The sequence below is a fragment of the Pseudophryne corroboree genome, chromosome 4 (assembly GCF_028390025.1).
Source record: "Pseudophryne corroboree isolate aPseCor3 chromosome 4, aPseCor3.hap2, whole genome shotgun sequence".
Lineage (NCBI taxonomy): Eukaryota > Metazoa > Chordata > Amphibia > Anura > Myobatrachidae > Pseudophryne > Pseudophryne corroboree.
The window spans coordinates 535,272,062-535,284,898 of NC_086447.1; the positions used below are offsets into that span (position 1 = coordinate 535,272,062).

General features: G+C 49.1%; 1 protein-coding gene across 2 annotated transcripts in view; it reads left to right on the top strand.

The window, feature by feature from the left end:
• The window catches only part of ENPP3 (ectonucleotide pyrophosphatase/phosphodiesterase 3), a 352,328-nt gene that overhangs the window by 59,915 nt on the left and 279,576 nt on the right, over positions 1-12,837 (top strand). The gene's annotated exons all lie outside the window — the stretch shown is intronic.

The following is a 12,837-nucleotide window of genomic DNA, read 5'->3' on the forward strand; positions in this document are numbered from 1 at the left end:
GGGCGGCAGGGGCGTGTGTCTCCCGCTGTCGCCAGGCAGCGACGGCCCCCCTTCACTCCCTCTCCTCATCCCTGTGCAGTGCGGAGTGTGTGGCTGCGGGAGATCCCCAGTGTTGGCTCCCAAACGCCTGCCTCTCTTCCCTGAAGTGCGCTGCTGTGGAGGGGCTGACACTCAGCAGCCCCAATCCTTGCACACAGAGCTGATGTGAGATATGCCACTGTGTATTCAAAGTGGCCAATTTTGTTTGTATAAGTGCTGCTCCTGCGCGTCCATAATATAATTAATATCCCCTCGATAAGTCATCATAATTACTGGTGTATATTGCTGTGGGATTGGGTCATTATACTAAAAGTGTCGGTTGGTTTCCCTATGCTGGGCCCGAGTGTGCTGGTACGTGTCCCAATCATCCCCAGCTATCGAACCTGCCACTACTGCAATGGGATGTGACCTCCTCTATCATTTGCCCCCCTCATGCCTCCCTGCAGTCACTTTAGCCGACACTCTTTCACATGCGACATGATCGCTTCTATGCTGGATTGAGGCCCCCACTGAGCTCCCCCCATTCTACAGGTTTTGATAGTTTCTCTGGAAAGTGCCGCGTCATGCCTCCTAAGAAGCATAAAGCCTCCAAACCGATCTCTCAGGTTGCCTTTTTCAAGCCTTCGCCTTATCGCAACAAGCCTAAGGAGACTGGGGCCCTTACTTCCGGATCGAGCCCCTCGCCTGCGCGGTCCTCTCCTATGGCAACTGCTTCTCCAACTCAAGATTCCCCTCCCTCGCCACATCTGGAGGATGGTGAGGCCTTAACAGTGGGCAACATGAAGCTTTTGTTGCGACAGTTTAAGGACGAGGTGGCGTCCGAGTTTAGGACAATGTTGAACTTGAAATCCTGCCAAAGCTCTATCGATGACTTGGGTGAAAGAACCGGTCAACTGGAAACAAAGATGGGTGAGGTGGTGGGCTTGCATAACTCCCTTCTTGACTCTCATGATACCCTCGAGGGGGAAGTGGCCGCTCTGCGAGAAAAAGTGGCGGATTTGGAAGACCGCTCGCGCAGAAACAACCTTAAGCTCAGGGGGGTCCCTGAATCAGTTTCCAATAGTAGCTTGCATGACTATACTATGGAAGTCTTCAAGAAACTCCTGCCCTCTGCCACCTCTTCAGATCTGATCCTGGACTGAATCCATCGGGTCCCGAAGGCCCGCAATGCTCCAGAGGGGTCGACAAGGGATGTCCTCATGAGAGTTCAACTCTTTGGAGACTTGTCACAGTACACTCTCACCGAGAGACGTTCCTTTCAACCTGTTACCGTTGCTCTTAGGAAAGCTGGCATCGTCTATAGGTGGGGTTTCCCCACTAGTCTGCTGATCTCTAGGGAAGGTTCCACCATTGCTGTGTCCTCAGTAGAGGACAGTATGAGACTTTTGCACAAGTGGAATTTAGGGGGTGATCGCTTGACTGGCTCTCCGGACCGCCGACTTCAGCAGAACTGGTCGACGGTTGAGAAATAGGGCCTTGCCTTTGTTACGTCCATTTGCCAGGACCGGCCGTTGTTGAGCTGGTATTGTCATTTCATGATGTTTTGCTGCAAAATTGCTACAGATCTTGCCTTTGCTGCTCATAGACATTGATTTTCTGTTATGATCTTCTCCTTTCTCCAGTTATAACTGCCTATGTGATGTTTAGAGTTCTGTTTTAGGAGATGAGGATGCACAATAGGTTTCAGTCTGTTTTCTCTGCTACAGCCACTAAGATTATTTGTTTGTTTTTAAACCTAGTGTTTTGCTCAAAATATCATGTCGATGTTGCCCTGCCGTTATTTGTTCTCTATGCCGTGTGATAATGTTAATTTATAATTACTTAGCTTTGCATTTCTCGGCTGCTTGACTGCGGGGAGGTTGGCCACTAACCTCTCTACTTAGTAGTGTGAGGCGCTGGATGTCTTGGCACCTTACTTTGACTCTGTATCTTTACGGGATCAGTTTCTTTCCTTTTCTTTATGTATTCTCTTTTCCTTCTCCCCCTGGTTGTTCCCCTTCTGTGTCTTGATTGCTGATATACTCTGTCTAAGTGTTCAGGATACAGAAATTGCCAAGTATGCACCTGTTGGACTGAGCAGTTGGTCCGCTTCCCGATTAGTCAGTTATGGTCAAGTTGGTGTCACTCAATGTTAAGGGATTGAATTCCCCGCAGAAGCGTAAGTTAGTTTTGACCTCCTTCTATAAAATGAAGGCGGATGTGGTCGCGATTCAGGAAACTCTTTTTAGGAAATTAGACCCCCCTAGATTCCATTATAATCGTTTCCCTACCTGTCACATGGCGAATGGTTCCACAAAAAAGGCCGGTGTTGCGATATTAATTTCCTCGCACTGCTCTTTCACACTAGACTCCCAAATTTTGACTACTAAAGATACGTTATCGTCCATTAGGGAAATAAGAATATTACCGATGACCTGGTCCAACCATTCGCCTTTGTTGGTAGTATGGGACTCGGAGGCCTGTAAAGTTCCACCAGGCCCCTGGAGGTTGGGGAATTTCTTACTTAGTCACCCTGAGGCCTACCTCGCCATACGAAGTTCCATACAGTTATATCTTGACACTAATAAACCAGAGGATACATCAATCTTTAATAACTGGTGCTCCTTTAAAGCTGTAGTACGAGGTTCGGCCATTCAAACAGCTTCGCAACTAAAACATTCTCAACAACAGGAACGTGTGTTGGCTGAAGGAGAAGCAGCCAGGCTGGAGTTGGCGCATAAAGCCGATCCCCAAAATAGGTCTCTTTTCAAACTTTTGCTAGCCGCCAGGGAGAAAGTAAATGTATTCTCTCTTCGGGAAGTGCACCGTAATATTGCACGACTGAACCAGAGATTCTATGTGTTTGGTAATAAGGCGGGTCATGTTTTGGCCCGAAAGTTACGGAATAGGCGAGCTAGGGCTAGAATCCATTATGTTTGTTCCTACACAGGATCTAGGGTGTCTGTCCCTTATGATATCGCAAACACCTTTGCAGAATATTATTCCCAACTTTATAATTTGCAGTCTGACTCGGCTACTCACCAGCCCATGGAGGCTGAAATAGTCTTTTCTGTAGAAAATCTCCCTTCCGACGTTGGACTCCGTGACCTGCCTGTCCCTTAGCTCCCCTTGGACTATGAAGGAATTAGAAGCGGCTATCGATAATCTCCCGAGAGATAAGGCGCCTGGGCCTGATGGCTTTCCGTCCCATTTTTATAAAACTTAGAAGGCTGAATTGGCACCAGTGCTGTTGTCAGTTTTTAACGAGGCGTCGGATGTGGGGCGGCTTCCGAGGGAAATGCTTGAAGCACAAATTGGTGCTATCCCTAAACCTGGTAAGCTACATCTGTTCAAAATTACCGCCCTATAGCTTTATTGAACACTGACGTTAAGCTCTTTGCGAAGCTTTGTTAGGATCTCCTGCTCTGTGCTGCCACGTCGCCATGGCAACCGGTAGGCAAGTGTTAGCGAAGTAACCTGAGCGCAGCTGATACTCCGGTCCGGGTTTTTACTGTGTAGTGGTTACAGGCTCTGTGCACGGCAGGGAATCCGGCGCTGGTTTTGTGCTCACAGTCTGTGAGGTCTGAGTGGGGCGTGGACAGCACCTGCTATATAAACCATCCTCTCAGGCTAGGCAAATGCCGCTGAATCTTTGTTTGTTAGTCAGTTCCAGAGAGTTAGCTAGTACTGTGTGACTTTGTATTTACTTGTTGCTTACTGCGAATAGGCCTTGGAATTCGGTACTTCATTCTGCCAATCCGGACCTAGCAGTAAGACTGGAGTCAGTTGTTTGACCTGCTGGGGTTCTTTTGCTATTCTGTGTACTGTGAACCCAGCAGGTTTGCGGCTGTACTCTCAGACCTGCTTGCTTAATCCTCCCTCACTGTGCAGGGCGTCCAGGTGTCAGTTTAGTGGCAGTAAGCTGAACCTGTGCCCTGCAAGTGGGGGTTAGGATTGTGGATACTCTCCTTGTGTCTATATTTCTATCTCTGACCAAGGAGTTTATTCCCACACCCGTTGGTAACCCTTTGGGGGGTTTTCTGTTGCTCTTAGCAACATCATTTCAGGTGCTCCACATGTGAAATCACTACACATCGCTTCATTGTCCGCTCTATTCCATCTGAGCATTCCTGACACTAGGGAGACACCCAATTCCTGAGCCTTTGGGCTTCTCCGTTCACTTTGTGTTTATTAGTTATTCCATCACCTTCTGTGTATGTTATGTTATACTGTCTGTGAGTTCGTTTGCTTCGCTTCCCTCTCTGTTCATACACCGGTATACTCCTGTTAGCACTGGTGTGCGTAACATATTCAGCAGCCCTACTCCTGTTGAAATTTTGTGGGAATATGAAGCATACCCCTCAAAATACTTTGCAACAGGTGGTCGATCAGGTGCAGGTCCTGACTCGACAATTTAATGAGATGTCCATTAAAATGAACACCCCGCAGGCCGCTAGCGGAGCTCCCGCAGCAGCAGCGGCAAGTTCAGGGGTTAAGGAGCCGAAAGTAAATCTCCCGGATCGTTTTTCTGGAGATCGCTAGCAGTTCTTTTGTTTCAAGGAGAGCTGTAAGCTATATTTCAGGCTTAGGCCCCAGTCTTCTGGGTCGGAGATTCAGCGGGTGGGCATGGTGATTTCCTTGCTACAAGGAGACCCACAGGTCTGGGCATATGGGTTACAGCCTGACTGTCCGTCGCTTAAAAGTGTTGATGCTTTTTTTACGGCACTGGGCATTTTGTATGATGACCCTGACAAGATGGCTTCAGCCGAGGCTCAGATTACGGTTCTTAAGCAAGGGCGACGGCCAGCTGAGGTTTATAGTACGGAGTTTCGGAGGTTGGTTCATGATACCCAGTGGAATGACCCAGCCCTGAGAAACCAGTACCGAAGGGGCCTTTATGACCAGATAAAGGACCAACTGGTACAATATCCCTCGCCCGATAGCTTAGATCAGCTCATGCAGTTATCCATCTGGGTGGATAGACGGCTGAGAGAGCATAGGCTTGAAAGGGAGACCGCAGTTTCCTTTTTTCCCAAGGGAACCTCAGACTCTGAGGAATATTCCGAGGAGCCTATGCAGATTGGGGCTACCCGCCACTCCTCGCGTGAGAAGACGCGGAGGAGACAGCAGGGTTTGTGTTTGTACTGTGGGAATAAAGGTCATGTTGTAGTATCATGCCCAGAAAAACCGGAAAACTTCAGGGCCTGAGGGTGATGGGAAATATCCTGTCAGGCCAGAAGTCAGAATTTCCCAAAAAGACTTTTCTCATTCCGGTGACTTTGGAGATCCTCGGTCAAACTGTCAAGACTGAGGCCTTTGTTGACAGTGGGGCCGATGGGGTTTTCATGGACCGTCAATTCGCCCTGGAACACTCTGTTCCCTCAGTACCTTTGGCATCAGAGATTGAGATCTGTGGGTTAAACGGGGAACCATTGTCCCAGGGTAAAATTACCTCCTGCACCAGCCAAATTCCTTTGTTTATTGGAGCCACACACTCTGAAAAATTGTCTTTTTATGTGACTGTCTGTTCTTTTGCCCCATTGGTTTTGGGGTTACCCTGGTTAAGGGCCCATAACCCTCAATTTGACTGGGTCTCTGGGGAGATTCTTAGTTGGGGTAGTGATTGTTTCAGGAGTTGCTTGAGCCTTCCAGTCAGGCTCTCGCAGCTAAGTTTGCCAGGATTGCCAGGATGTTATGCAGATTTTGCGGATGTGTTCTCCAAAAAAGTTGCGGAGGTACTACCTCTCCATCGCCCCTATGACTGTGCCATTGATTTGTTGCCGGATGCTAAGCTTCCCAAGAGCAGGTTGTACTCCCTGTCACGTCCTGAGACTCAGGCTATGGCAGAGTACATTCAGGAGAACTTGGCTAAGGGATTTATCAGACCCTCACAGTCCCCAGTTGGGTCGGGGTTCTTTTTCCTGGGTAAAAAGGACGGTTCGTTGCTACCCTGCATCGACTTCAGGGAATTGAACCGTATCATGATTAAAAACTCGTACCCACTGCCTCTCATTTCGGTTTTGTTTGACCAGCTTCGTACTGCCACCATTTTTTCTAAGATTGACCTACGCGGTGCTTACAATCTAATCCGAATAAGAGAGGGGGATGAATGGAAGACTGCCTTTAATACCCACTCAGGGCATTATGAATATTTGGTGATGCCTTTTGGGCTCTCTAATGCCCCAGCAGTCTTCCAGGAATTCATGAACGATGTGCTCAGGGAATATTTGGGATTTTGGATAGATTCTTAGTTGTTTATCTAGATGACATCCTAATCTTCTCTCATTCCCTGGAGGAACATCGGAAGCATGTACGCTTAGTCCTCCAGAAACTCAGAGACCACCAGCTTGGGGCGAAGCTGGAGAAGTGCGAGTTTGAAGTCCAGCAAATCGCATTTCTAGGGTATATTATCTCCTCAGAAGGTTTCCAAATGGAGGGTTCTAAGGTACAGGCAGTCCTGGATTGGGTGCAGCCCACTAGTTTGAAGGCGCTTCAGCGTTTTCTGGGCTTTGCGAATTTTTATAGACGGTTTATCGCTGGATTTTCGTCTATAGTGGCCCCCTTGGTGGCACTCACTAAGAAAGGGGCGGATGTTGCTCACTGGTCTTGTGAGGCCAAAGCGGCCTTTGCCCGTCTCAAAAGGGCATTTGTCTCGGCCAAGGTGCTGCGACACCCAGATCCAGAGCGTCCTTTTGTGGTAGAAGTGGATGCCTCTGAGATAGGTATTGGGGCAGTGCTCTCTCAGATGGGGGTGTCTGATAATCGCCTTCATCCCTGTGCTTACTTTTCCCGTAAATTTTCGTCTGCCGAAATGAATTATGATGTGGGTAACCGGGAATTGTTGGCTATAAAGGATGCACTCGGGGAGTGGAGACACTGGCTTGAGGGGGCTAAGTTTGTGGTCTCAATTCTCACCGACCATAAGAATCTGGCATATTTAGATTCAGCGAAGCGGCTCAATGCCAGGCAGGCACGATGGGCTTTGTTTTTTGCTCGCTTTAATTTTTTGATAACATATCGCCCTGGGTCAAAAAACATCAAGGCTGATGCGCTCTCGCGGAGTTTTGCTCCAGTTCAAGAGACCACCGAGAAGCCATTGCCCATTGTGTCCCCATCATGTATTAAAGTGGGCATTACCCAGGACCTCTTGTCATTAGTCCTTAGAGCACAGGAGCAGGCTCCTCCAGACCTTCCGGTAGGTCTCTTGTTTGTGCCTCCTAGGTTAAGACAGCGAGTGTTCCTGGAATTCCATGCCAAGAGGTCGGCAGGGCATCCGGGTATTGCCAGAACTCGGGAGTTGCTGTCTAGGGCGGTGTGGTGGCCCTCGGTGGCTAGGGATGTGGATCAGTGGGTTCGGGCATGTGACGTTTGTGCCCGAAATAAAACTCCTAGAGGGGTTCCTGTCGGCCCATTACACCCACTCTCTTTTCCGTCTAAGCCATGGACCCACATTTCCATGGATTTTGTGGTGGACTTGCCCAAATCCTCGGGGATGACAGCCATTTGGGTTGTCGTTGACAGGTTTTCGAAGATGGCGCATTTCGTTCCACTGGTTGGGTTGCCATCGGCCAGACGCCTGTCTGAGTTATTTATGCAGCACGTTGTGCGCCTCCACGGGTTGCCACTTGATGTGGTCTCTGACCGTGGATCCCAGTTTGTGGCCAAATTCTGGAGGGCATTTTGTTCTGATCTCCAGATTTCTGTGAGCTTGTCGTCAGGCTACCATCCACAGTCTAATGGGCAGACTGAGAGGGTGAACCAGTCCTTGGAGCAGTTCCTCAGGTGTTATGTCTCCAAGTGTCATACTGATTGGGTTGCTCATCTGTCCATGGCGGAGTTTGCCTATAACAACGCGGCTCACTCTGCTACAGGGATCTCTCCCTTCCTTTGTGTGTATGGGCATCATCCTAAGGCCAATTCTTTTGACCCCCTGGATTCCACGCCTGGTGGTTCCTCTGTTGTTTCGGTCCTTAGGGGTATTTGGAGGAAAGTGAAGAAAGCCCTTGTGTCTGTGTCATTAGTGACCAAAAGGGTTTTTGATAAGCGGAGAAGACCCTGCAGCTTCAAATTAGGAGACTTCGTCTGGTTGTCCACCAAGAATTTGAAGTTGAGACAGCCATCTCATAAGTTAGGCCCCCGGTTCATCGGCCCTTATAAGATCACCAGGGTTATCAATCCGGTGGCATTTCAGTTAGATCTGCCCCGTTCATTGGGTATCAATAAAACATTTCATTGTTCCCTTTTAAAACTGGCAGTTAGTAATCCTTCTTCCAGTGGAAGACCTTCTCCTCTTCTGATACGGGGTCAGAGGGAGTTTGTGGTTGAAAGGGTTCTTGACTCCAAGATGGTTCGGGGTCGGCTGTCATTTTTGGTGCACTGGAAGGGGTATGGCCCGGAGGAGCGGTCGTGGGTGCGCAGTTGTGATCTTCATGCCCCCAGACTGATACGCTCTTTCTTCTCGCAGTTCCCCGATAAACCCGGTGGTAGGGGTTCTTTGACCCCTCGTCAGAGGGGGGGTACTGTTAGGATCTCCTGCTCTGTGCTGCCAAGTCGCCATGGCAACCGGGAGGCAAGTGTTAGCAAAGTAACCTGAGCGCAGCTGATACTCCGGTCCGGGTTTTTACTGTGTAGTGGTTACAGGCTCTGTGCACGGCAGGGAATCCGGCGCTGGTTTTGTGCTCACAGTCTGTGAGGTCTGAGTGGGGCGTGGACAGCACCTGCTATATAAACCATCCTCTCAGGCTAGGCAAATGCTGCTGAATCTTTGTTTGTTAGTCAGTTCCAGAGAGTTAGCTAGTACTGTGTGACTTTGTATTTACTTGTTGCTTACTGCGAATAGGCCTTGGGATTCGGTACTTCATTCTGCCAATCCGGACCTAGCAGTAAGACTGGAGTCAGTTGTTTGACCTGCTGGGGTTCTTTTGCTATTCTGTGAACCCAGCAGGTTTGCGGCTGTACTCTCAGACCTGCTTGCTTAATCCTCCTTCACTGTGCAGGGCGTCCAGGTGTCAGTTTAGTGGCAGTAAGCTGAACCTGTGCCCTGCAAGTGGGGGTTAGGATTGTGGATACTCTCCTTGTGTCTATATTTCTATCTCTGACCAAGGAGTTTATTCCCACACCCGTTGGTAACCCTTTGGGGTTTTTTCTGTTGCTCTTAGCAACATCATTTCAGGTGCTCCACATGTGAAATCACTACACATCGCTTCATTGTCCGCTCTATTCCATCTGAGCATTCCTGACACTAGGGAGACACCCAATTCCTGAGCCTTTGGGCTTCTCCGTTCACTTTGTGTTTATTAGTTATTCCATCACCTCCTGTGTATGTTATGTTATACTGTCTGTGAGTTCGTTTGCTTCGCTTCCCTCTCTGTTCATACACCGGTATACTCCTGTTAGCACTGGTGTGCGTAACAAGCTTATAGCTAATCGTCTCTCCCCACTTCTATCGTCTCTAATAGATGCTGATCAGGTGGGTTTTGTTCCGGGCAGGCAGGCCCCGGACAACACTCGGAGAGTATTTGACGTCGTGGAGCACTGCAATGCACATAAAACCCCCCTTTTAATTCTTTCATTGGACGCCGAAAAGGCGTTCAACAGACTTCATTGGGGATATCTGAGAGCTGTTCTTGGTAACTTCGGATTTATTGGGAGGTTCCTAGACTCGATTTTTGCTCTGTACTCCACTCCCTCTGCAAAGGTGTTTGTAAATGGGTGTCTGTCAGGAGGATTCACTATATCGAATGGCACTAGGCAGGGCTGCCCATTATCGCCCCTTATATTTGCTCTGGCTATTGAGCCCCTAGCTGAAACTATCAGGTCTGAGGCAACAGTTACAGGCCCCAGAGATAGGAGGACCGACTCACAAGGTTAGCTTGTTTGCTGACGATATTTTGCTCTGTTTGACTCGCCCTGACAACTCCCTCCCTGTCCTCCATAGTATCCTTGATAAATATTCTAGAATTTCCTACTATAAATTGAACACTTCTAAAACGGAAGCCCTACCGATTCATATCGCGCCATGCACTCTGACTTTGCTCAAAGACAGGTACAGATATGCTTGGCAAACATGATCTATCAAATATTTGGGTGTCCATCTCTCCCTGGACAGGGACCTATATGAGTGTAACTATGTGCCTTTATTGAATGCATTTGAGAGATTGCTTAAGGAGTGGTTCCTCCATGAAATCTCCTGGCTGGGGCGTGTCTCCGCAACCAAAATGATACTACTCCCTAAACTTCTCTACTTGTTTCGGGCTATCCCTCGCAGCTTCCCCAAACCTCTCAACGTCAGGGCTAATAAAATTTTATCTCACTTTATTTGGAAGGGGTCCAGGCACCGCATTGCTTGACAGATCTTGATTTTACCCAAGACTGTGGAGGGGTTGCTTACCCTAGTTTAGAGACATACCACTCCGCGTGTCTTCTCAGTCAGGCTTGGGGCTGGTTCACCACGCATACCACCAAGCATTGGTGTTACGATCCTGATGCTCAGAACTAGAAGGATGTTGCGAAGTGAGTCCAGAGCACCAGGACGTGACGCTGAAATAGGGAGGGAACGGGAATAGCCCCTAGCACCCTACCTCCGTTGTTTTACCTGTGTGGTCAGTTCACGCCTGAGTGACTATGGTTTATTGGGCCCACGGCAGCCGCGTTTGAAGGGCGGATTAGGTCTGCCCAACTCCGATGCCCCCAGGTCTTAGAGTGAGACAAAGCGTGAACCGAGACAGTATAATAACAAGGGGAACTCTAACTAAAGCAAACAGAAGCTAGGGGCTACTAACTACCCTAAAACTAAATATATGTGCGGCACGCCGCCAAAGGAAAGGAACAACAAAAGATATCACTGTCCACTCCCCCACACGGCACCGCCGAGTTCCGGGGAGGACAGTGAAAAGCGGAAACCTCCGCAAAAACCATTAATACAAAAAGTACCAAAAGGACTAAGCGGCCTAGGCCGCAACACGCGGCAGAAGCCGCTACTCACGAAACCGGGAGAGAACCCCAACAAACGAGAACCCCCAGATGACTGCAACAGGTTCACTTGAACAGGAAGGATTCTCAGGACCGGCTTCAGAACTCCAAGACTCAGAAGCACAGGGAGCAGGATCGACCAGATACAGCTGACCAGGAACAGACGTTACAAGGCAGGAACAGCATACAGGAAGCTATCACCGGCGTCTGTGCCAGGTAGTGAGGGAGAATATAACAGGGAGCCCTCCAATAGCTGCAGCGAAGCTTAATTAGTAATGTCGTGCAGCTGCCCTGCTGCACGACCAGAGCTAACAGGTGTATTGATTGATAGGAAGCAACGGGGAACGCGGTTCACCTGTGGCGTCCTCGTTGCTAAGGGTCCAGCGGCTACGCGCGCACGGCGTGCCAGCGTTGCCAGGGACCTAGCGGCTCAGCGCGCATGGCGTCCTGGCGTTGCCAGGGACCCGGCGGCTCAGCGCGCACGGCGTCCTGGCGTTGCTAGGCGCCGGGCGGGCAGGAAGGGAGGTGCGGTGGCCGTGAGCGTCGCTCGGAAGCAGACCGAGCGGCGCCGCGGACCGCGGCACCTAACAGTACCCCCCCCTTGAGGAGGGGTTAAATAACCCCTAAAGCCGGGTTTCTGAGGAAATTCCTGAAAGAATAATCTCTTAAGTTTAGGGGCATGTAGATCCTTATCCAGGACCCAAGACCTTTCTTCCGGGCCATAGCCTTTACAGTGAACCAAAAAATAAAGCCGGCCCCGAGAAACTTTGGAATCTAAAACCTTCTCCACCAAGAACTCTTGTTGCCCCTGAATATCCACCGGAGGTCTACCCTGGGAAGTCTTCTGAGGGAATCTCCTGGAAGAAAAATACTGCTTCAGAAGGGAACAGTGAAAAGTATTGCCAATTTTGAGTGATTTAGGCAAGCGTAGCCGAAAAGCAACTGGGTTGACCTTCTTAATGATAAGGAATAGTCCAATAAATTTGGGTCCCAATCTAGCCGAGGGTTGTCGGAGCTTGATGTTGCGGGTTGACAACCACACCTTATCTCCCACCTTAAAAGTGCATGGGCGTCGGAACCTATCAGAAATTTTTTTTTCTCGGAAGGCAGCCTTCTTAAGGGCAAGGTGCACCTTTTTCCAAATCATTCTGAGACGGGAAGTTAAGGTCAACGAGGAGACTGGAAAATGAGGGTCAAAAGAATTGGCTCTAGGATGAAAGCCCAAGACCGAAAAGAATGGGGACTCCTTGGTGGAAGAATGACAAGAGTTATTATAGGCAAACTCGGCCAAAGGAAGAAATTCAGACCAATCATTCTGAAGTTTGGCCGAATATAGCCGTAAATACTGTTTTAACGACTGATTAACACGTTCAGTTTGTCCGTTAGACTGTGGATGGTACCCAGATGTTAAAGAGAGTTTCATATTTAATGAGGCACAAAAACGTTTCCAGAAACGGGCGATGAATTGCGGTCCCCGATCAGAGACAATATCCCTGGGTAAACCATGGAGCCTGAACACATGGCGGAGAAATAAAACTGCCAACCCTTGAGCAGAGGGTAATCGGGGGAGAGCAATGAAGTGGGCCATCTTACTAAAACGGTCTACTACCACCCAAATGACTCGAAATCCAGCTGAAAGAGGAAGGTCCACCACGAAATCCATGGATATATGTGACCATGGCCTGAGAGGAATGGCTAAAGGTATGAGTTGCCCGACCGGCAACGATCGAGATACCTTGTACTGAGCACAAACCTGACAGGAACGGACAAATTCCCTTACATCTTTAGAAAGATTAGGCCACCACACTGAGCGAGAGATTAACTCCAAGGTCTTAGTGATACCCGGAT